The sequence below is a fragment of the Ceratotherium simum genome, chromosome 36 (genome assembly GCF_057802395.1).
Source record: "Ceratotherium simum simum isolate JZ-2026a chromosome 36, ASM5780239v1, whole genome shotgun sequence".
NCBI lineage: Eukaryota > Metazoa > Chordata > Mammalia > Perissodactyla > Rhinocerotidae > Ceratotherium > Ceratotherium simum.
Window position 1 is genome coordinate 420,172 of NC_141935.1, and position 8,989 is coordinate 429,160.

Sequence of the window (8,989 nt, forward strand, 5' to 3'; positions counted from 1 at the left end):
AGCAAAGACTTCTGACGAAACCAGACCTCAACTTTCAAGGAAGATGTTGTTAAAAGAGAGTGTGGCCAGGACCCTCGCAGACCTTGCCCTATGTATCTCTGTATGGCTGTTCATCTGTATCCTTTATCATATCTTTTAATAAACTGGTAAATATGAAAAAAAGAGAGAGTGTGGCTATAAACATGCAAACTTGGAGCTCTCTGCAGCAGACGGGGCTCCACAGAGGAAAGGCGAGACGGGCGAGCAGGCTCAGCAGTGCACTCCCTGCAGGAGGCCACAGCATCACTTGTCAGAAGGGTGTGTACCGTGCACTTTGCACATCATGCTCATTGCATGGTACGGTGGAGGAAGTCACCAAATTGTGAATTCTCTTTGTTCTTGTGCCTTAACTATCGTCAGTTTACTGAAATTTTGGGAGAAGATGAAGCAGAGTATGGAGACTGTTTATGTTGATGCTATTGGGTGGTGAAGTCATGGAAACTTGTTGGAAAGATTTTCTAAAGTGCTTCCCCACCACGGGGAATTAAAAGGCTTTGAGGGACCCGACTCATCAGACCTCAGGTGGCTCACGTCTTACTGATGTGACAAGACTTGGAAACACAGCAATCTGGGAAGGGGCCCTGCTGCTGCCTCGGGTGCGGGAAGTGCTCGTGCTGAGCTTAAGCTGCACACGTGGACCAAGTGGCTGACCACGGAGACCTGCTTCCCTTCTCACAGCGTGGCCGCTCCGAACACAGTGAAATCACCAACAGTAAAGAAACGCGGTGCTGTTTGATGGACGTGAAGTCACGTTTGAGAAGAAATTCTCAGATTTTGATAAGTATGGATCTTGCTGTAAGCTGGGTTTTTTTAACCTTTGTGAAGTTACTGTCCAGTGAGGGCTTATGTGTTCCAGGCACTAGTGTCTTACGTGTGATCCATTCACACCTCACGACAACTCCATGGGGTAGTTTCTAGCATTACTTTCGTTTCACAAGTAATAAAATGGAGACACGGTGAGGTAAGAGGAAAGCAGGGAGCCTGACCTGCGACCCCGGCAGTCCGACCTCAGTGGCTCCTCCACTTTGTGTGAAGGCGACATGTAGCTAAGTCACCAAGTATCAGCCTGCTGAGTGAGCCTTCAGCTCCAGGGAACTTACTACAGTCAAGTGAATTATGCTCACCAAGAAAACTCAGTTTTCCCAGGATATCAGAAAGCGCTGGATAAATCCCAGAATGTGAAGTGTCCTGTTGTGAGGTATGACTCTGGGCGATGTTTGGGTCCATTTTCTTCTCATGAAACAGCTGAGGCCAGCGCTGAGAGCCACCGCCAGTGACGCAAGCCTGGAGCCCGTGCTGAGACGCGCCCAGCCCAGGCACACTCCGCCGCTCCCTTTGTTAAATGCTGTCCTGTCCTCACGGACCTCATTGATATTCTCAAAATTGACGCATCTAACACAGACCTACAAAAGTGCACTTTTGTATAAATGATGTTAATTAAGCTGTGTTTTTGTGTGTGTGTGTGTGAGTAAGATCAGCCCTGAGCTAAATCTGATGCCAATCCTTCTCTTTTTTCTGAGGAAGACTGGCCCTGGGCTAACATCCGTGCCCATCTTCCTCTACTTTATATGGGATGCCGCCACAGCGTGGTTCGACAAGCAGTGTATCTGTACACGCCTGGGATCCAAACCGGCGAACCCCAGGCCACTGCATTGGAGTGCACGCACTTAACCACTTGCGCCACGGGGCTGGCCCTTTAATTCAGTTGTTTTTGTACTGCTTTTGTGTTGCTGCAAAAAATCCATAAATTTGTTCAGCTACCTTCACTATTGTTATTAATTTTTAAAAGTTATGGACTTCAGTTTCTAAAGTAGTTTACTGATTGATCTTCTCACTGGAGACAACCAAAAATACCGGAAAAATCTTAAAAACCTCTTTTTACATGCATCAATGGACTGGAAAGGATGAAAGGTACGTTCAGAAGCCTAAAATTGTGTGAAAGCAGCCCAGAGAGATAAGCCTCACACTGATGAGCATTTACAATGAGCTTCAATTTTCACAAACCGTGCAAGAGCCAGAGGACTCGTCAAAGGGAGGAGTCTGACAGGAGACCACACACACTCTCAGCGTAAACCCGTAAACCTAGATCCCAAAGGCTGCAATTCATTACAGGGTGAATTCAGAATCAATCTGAGCCCTCCCTTCCTGCCTCAAACCTGGCACTAAATAGAAGGGAGGAAAACATCCCTCTCAAAGTGAAAACTACCAGCTGGCCCTGGGGCAGGTTTGCTGCCCAAATTCACAGTATCTCAACGGTTCAAAAACTCTAAAGCTGAGAATTTACCTTCTTGTTACCTTGAGCCAGCAGTGCCTGGAATAGCAGAGGAAAAACTGTCCTGGTGGGAAGCACCTTCAACCCAGGCATTAGGAATTCCCACAGACACAGTTCTAAGAAACATGAGCTTACAGTAAAGAAAAAAAATCATAAGCCACAAGGAAACAAGACACCATGAGTGAGGTCCCACAACGGGAAAAATAGAGAGTGTAGGGTTTGCGGCCCAGGGCAATTTTGCCCTCCAGGGGACATTTTTGATTGTCACAACTGGGAGGGGATGTGTGTGATGCTGGCATCTAGTGGGTAGAGGCCAGGGATGCTGCTGAACATCCTAGACTGCACAGGACTATTCTAGAGTGTAATCTGATTTTAGGGTCCATATCGACAATAGGGTTTACCACCTCCATGTTGGAATGGGACATCCCAGCCCCCAGGACAAAACTTTATCCAGCCCAAGATGTTAATAGTGCTGAGGCTGAGAAACGCTGAGATGGCAGAATCATACCCGCAAAGCTTCTATTTTGGTATTATCAGAAAAAAACATATATAATAAATATAAATATAAACTTTAAGAAATAAAATAAGAAATTTAAAATGTGAGTAAAGAGCAGGGGAATATATTATCAAGCAGATATGAAGAAGAACCAATACAATTTCTAAAAATGAACTGAGTAAAACATATGAAATTAAAAATTCAGTGGAACAACCATTTTGGAAAATAGCTTGGAATTATCGACCAAAGTTGAAGATATATGTAATCTGTGACCCAACAATTCCATTCCTGGTATATGGCCTAGAGAAACTCATGCTCATGTGTTCCAATATACATATACAATGACGTTCACAGCAGTATTGTTGAAAATAGTGTCTTCTCAAAAAAGGGAAAGAACTAACCCAAATATATCAAATAGAATGAAAAATTATAATATATTCATATGATAGACTACCTCACAGCAGTGAAGGCAAATGGACCACAGGTACAAACATGGATTAACTTTCAAACATTATGTTGAGTGAAAGAGGCAAGACCCCAAATATGTACAGATTATTAAGTTAAAAAAAAATGGACATAGCTGACAAAACTATGGAAAACAAATAAATGGTTACATTGAAGTTAGGGTGGCGGTTACCTCTGGTGGGGGAAGGGCCAGGGATCAGGAAAGGACACACAGGGGGCTGCTGGACTCTGGGTGATATTTGATTTCCAGGGTGATTACTTGGTATTTGTTTCATAATTAATTGTTAAGCTGTATATTTATATTTTTGTACCTTTCTGAATTGTGTTACATTTTCCCAATTTAAAAAATGTTTTAAAAATGAAGTGGACAAGGGGACCAGCCCTGTGGTGTAGTGGTTAAGTTCGGCATGCTCCGCTTCGGAGGCCCAGGTTCCTGGGTTCAGATCCCAGGCACAGGCGTGGACCTACACCACTTGTCAGCCATGTTGTGGCGGCAACCCACATACAAAGTAGAGGAAGATTGGCACAGATGTTAGCTCAGGGCTAATCTTCCTCAGCAAAAAAAAAAAAATGAAGTAGACATGTTTAACAGCTGATGAGACAAAGCTGCAGTGAGAATTACTGTGCTGGAAGACAGATCTGAAGAAATTATCCAGAATGGAAAGTTTGAAAGAAAGATTAAATTGGGATTCTAGAAAACAGGAGAGAAAGAAGGGGCAATATTTGAAGAGTTAATAGCTGAAATTTTCTCAGAACTGAAGAATAGATAATGGATAACAGTCCACTAAATTGGGAAGCTCAGCTAATCACAAGCAGTATAAATAAAAAGTAATTCACACCTAGAACACATCATGGAGAAACTTTCAGAATGTTTAAAATTAAAAGAAACACAGCTTTGCATCTGGGGACAGTTGCAGCTCTTGTGCCTGGCCCAGCTTCTTTCAAAATGTCTACTGTTCATGAAATTCTGGGCAAGCTCAGGTTGGAGGGTAACCACTCTACAGCCCCAAGTGCATACAGGTCAGTCAAAGTGCACACCAACTTTGATGCTGAGCAGATTCTTTGAACATTGACATGGTCAAGACCAAAGTTGTGGATGAGGTCACCATTGTCAACATTTTGACCAACCACAGCAACGAACAGTGGCAGGATATTGTCTTCACCTACCAGAGAAGGACCAAAGGAGAACTTGCATCAGCACTGAAGTCAGCCTTGTCCGGCCATGTGGAGATGGTGATTGAGGGCCTATTGAAAACACCCACTCAGTATGATGCTTCCAAGAGGAAAGCCTCCATGAAGGGGATGGAGACTGATGAGGACTCCCTCACTGAGGTCATCTGCTCAAGGACCAACCAAGAGCTATAGGAAATTAACAGAGCCTACAAGGAAAGGTACAAGACTGATCTAGAGAAGGACATTGTTTCTGACACATCTGGTGACTTCCACAAGCTGATGGTTGCCCTTGCAGAGGGTAGAAGAGCAGAGGAAGGCTCTGTCATTGATTATGACCTGATTGACCAAGATGCCCGGGATCTCTAGGATGCTGGAGAGAAGGGGAAAGGAACCGATGTTCCCAAGTGGATCAGCATCACGATCGGGTGGAGCGTGTGTCACCTCCAGAAAGTACTTGAAAGGTACAAGAGCTATGGCCCTATGACATGTTGGAGAGCATCAAGAAGGAAGTCAAAGGAGACAGGGAAAATGCTTTCCTGAACCTGCTGTATTCAGAAAAAGCCCCTAAATTTTGCTGACCAACTGTACGACTCCATGAAGGTCAAGTGGTCATGTGATTAAAGTCCTGATTAGAATCATGGTCTCCCACAGTGAAGTGGACATGTTGAAAATTAGGTTTGAATTCAAGAGAAAGTACAGCGAGTCCCTGTACTACCACACCAGCAAGACACCAGGGGGGACCCCAAGAAAGCGCTGCCTGTGTGGTGGGAATGACTGAGCCCGAGACAGCACGAGCTCCAGAACTGGTGCTCCTAGGCTTCCAGCTACAGCTGTAGAAAATGAGCTTGCGATTAACAGCCCGCTGTGCCCACTGTGTGAGGATGACGTTAGCATCCCCGCCCCCCAACCTTGTTTTAGTTGCCTAAGACAAGGCACTGCCTGCCTTTCCTGTCCAGTCTCTCCTTTTAGCCAAAGAAATGAATGTTCTAAGGGGTTGGAAGTGAAATCTATGCTGTGAAACACCTTGCCTCTTGTGTAATGTGTTTTAAACAGATGAATAAACCGAATTTTTACTTTAAAAAATTAAAATATAATAAAAATTAAAAAGAAAGAAAAGATATTAAAAGCAGTCAGAGAGAAAAGATATATAACCTTCAAGTAAAGGACAACTAGACTGACAGCTTTTTTCATGACAGTGAAAGGACAGTAGAATAATATCTTTAATGTGCTGAAGAAAAAACAGCTGTATTCCTAGAATTGTCATACTTTAGTGAAAATATCATTCATGAAAGAAAGAGATATAAAAACATTAAATAACTCATGGATTAAAGAGTACACTGTAATCGAAACTTAAAATGTTTACAAAAGCTTAAAAACAGTAACACTACGTGTCAAACATGTGAAGTACATTCAAGCCGCACATTAGAGGAAAATCATAGTCTTAACACGTATGTTAGAAAAGAAAACCGACTGAAAATCAGTGACAAAGCATTCAACCTGAGAAATTCAAGAAAGAACAACAGATTAAACTCAAAGAAAGTAGAAGGAAGAAAAGAATAAAGATAAGAACCAGAATTAATAAAATAGAAAACTGTAGAGAGGGTCAATAATGCCAAGTTAATGTTCTGAAAAGTCTAATAAAACTGATAAAACTCTGGCAAGAATGATCAAGTAAAAAAGAGAATATTAGGAATGAAAAGGGGGAACAGAATTACATTGGCTACAAGGACTTTAAAACGATAATAGGATGATATTAGGAAAAATGTTGTGCCAAAAACTTGAAAATTTAGACAAAATGGAAACATTTCTAAAAAATATAATTTATCAAAACTAACTCAAGAAGGAAAAATCTGAACAGCCTTTTAATCAATAAACCAATAAAGAAAGTGAGTCAATTGTTATACCAAAGATTCAAGAAACAATTCCAATCTTATAAAAACTCTTCCAGAAGTATAAAAAAAGAAAAATGCTCAACTCACTCTATGAACCTAGAATCACCTTGATACCAAACTCAGATAAAAAACAATATCAGAATAGAATTTGACAGGCCATCCTACTCAAGAATCCATGCAAAATCTAAAGAAAATATCAGCAAACTAGATACAGCAAAAATATAAAAATGTACATCTTGACCAAGATGGGTTTATTCTAGGAATGAAATTTGCTTTATCATTTTTTTAAAAAATCAGTTAGAACAATTCACCACATTAACAGATGAAAGGAGAAAAGTCATCTTACTTGCTGCTGAAAAAGCATTTGATTAAATATCCATTCATGACAAACACTCTTAGCAAACTGGAAGCAGAAGGAAATTGATAGAAGATAGCTTTTAAAAACTCACAGCAAACATTATACTTAATGGCAAATCCTTGAAATCTTCCCTAGAAGATTGGGAACAAGAAGAGAATGTCCATTATCACCCCACCAACCTGGAAGTTCTAAGCAAGACACAGAAGGAAAGAAAGGAGAAAAGGAAGAGAGGGAGGAAAGTTATAAGAATTGATAAAGAGGAACCAAAATTGTTATTTTTCACAGATGATAAGATTATCTACGTGGCAAATCTTACGGAATCCACAGATAAATGATTAGAGTAAATAGAAGCACTTTGCAAGGTTACTGAACCAAAAAAAGCAATGTACAAAAATCAATTTCACTCAATCAATTTTATTTCCAAGAACCAGAAAAAACACATAAAGAATATAACCTTTAAAACTATGATCACTCAAAATAACATCAAAATCTAAAATAACTAGGAGAAAATCTAACAAAATATTGCAATATTTTTATGAAGAAATATCTAAAATTTTATTGAAAAACATTAATGGAGAATTATTATTTCATGTAACAAACACTTGTACAGAACCCACTACATGTCAAGTGGTTCTAAAGCTTTACAATTATTAACCTACTAAATCCTCATAACCACTCCCATGAGAAAGGCTCTTTTATTATAATCATCCCACTTACAGGCAAGGAAACTAGAAACTATCACAAGGTCACAAATCTACCGAGTGACAGAGCTAGCTAGGATTTGAACCCAGGCAGTCCGGCTATAGAATCCATGCTCTTGTATTATGTTGCCTTTCTTAGTGAATTAGATAAATAGAGAGAGAGATTCTATTTTGGTGTGGAATACACAAAATCATAAAGATGTTAATTCTCTCCAAAATTATAAGCATGTCAATTCCCCCCAAAATTAATCTATAGTTTCAATGCAACTCCAATCCAGGTCCTAGAAAATGCCATAGTGGTTCAGGTGCAGCATCCGTCCAGATCTTGAGGTCCACTTGCAGTGCAGAAGCAAATCAGATCTCTACTGGGACCCATGTAGAAGCTGAGGACTGGGCTTTCCCATTCATGAAGCACTCACTATGTTCCAGCCACAGCTCTAGAAACGGGGATACAGTGATGAGACACCTGCTCTCATTGAGTTTTTAACCTAGGGGGGACTTTTGCTGCTACTTTTGAAAAAATAATTGGTATCAGATTATCCCTCATGGTGAGAACTTGAAAAGCTGGATAAAACTGTTTGCAAGTACAAAGCTGGCAGCCAGGACTTGAAGGGCCAAAGTCCAAAGTAAAGGAAAATGCACTTAGTTGAGCCCCATGTCCTAAAGACAATTTTCCATGAGGGCACTTGCCTCATTTGTGCATTTGTAAGGCAATGCTTCAAGAAACCCAACAGAAATTTTGGCAATGCTTACAGATCAGGGGAAATGAAATTAGAGTTCAGGGCTCCGGGTTTTCAGTTTAGACACCAGAAGAACCATATCCTACAAGTAAAGGTAACACAGAGGATCAAGTTAGTCTGATCATAGCCTATCTGCCTGCCAGGAGAAAACTAAGCCTCATCTGGAGGACATTAACATTGTAGAGAGCTTCTCCAGTTTCTCCAAATATTGATTTGATTACAATATCCAGCAATCAATCAAAAATTGACAACAAACGAAAGATTGAAAGCCAAGAGGAAAAAAAAACACTCCTTCCCTGAAAAAGTCAGATTTTTTTTTTTTTTGGAGGAAGATTTGCCTTGAGCTAACATCTGTACCAATCTTCCTTTATTTTGTATGTGGGATGCCACCACAGCATGGCTTGATGAGCGGTGTATATGTCCATGCCTGGGATCCAAACCAGTGAACCCCGGGCTGCCAAAGTGGAGAGTGCGAACTTAACCACTATGCCACCGGGCAGCCCCTGATTCAGACTTTTTATTTATCAGATACAGATTTTAAAATAACTATGACTAATGTATTTAAGAAAATATATTCAAGGATAGCATATTTCAGCAGAGGACTAGAATCTTTCAAAAAAAATTGAATGGAAATCCTAGGACTGAAAAATACAATAACATAAACTAAGAATTCATTTGATGAGTTTATCAACTGATTAGACAAAGCAAAAGAGAAAATTGGTAAACTGGAAGATAAATCAATAGAAAATATTCACATTAAAATACACGTCCCCAAAAAGGGAGGAAAATGTGTGAGACATATAGCACATAGTTAAAATCCCAACATACATGTAATTGGAGTGCCAGAAGGAGA

General features: G+C 40.5%; 1 pseudogene; it reads left to right on the forward strand.

Moving 5' to 3' along the window:
- The first annotated feature begins 4,218 nt into the window (after positions 1-4,218).
- LOC101389741 (annexin A2 pseudogene) lies at positions 4,219-5,223 on the forward strand (annotated as a pseudogene).
- The last annotated feature ends 3,766 nt before the right edge of the window (positions 5,224-8,989 follow it).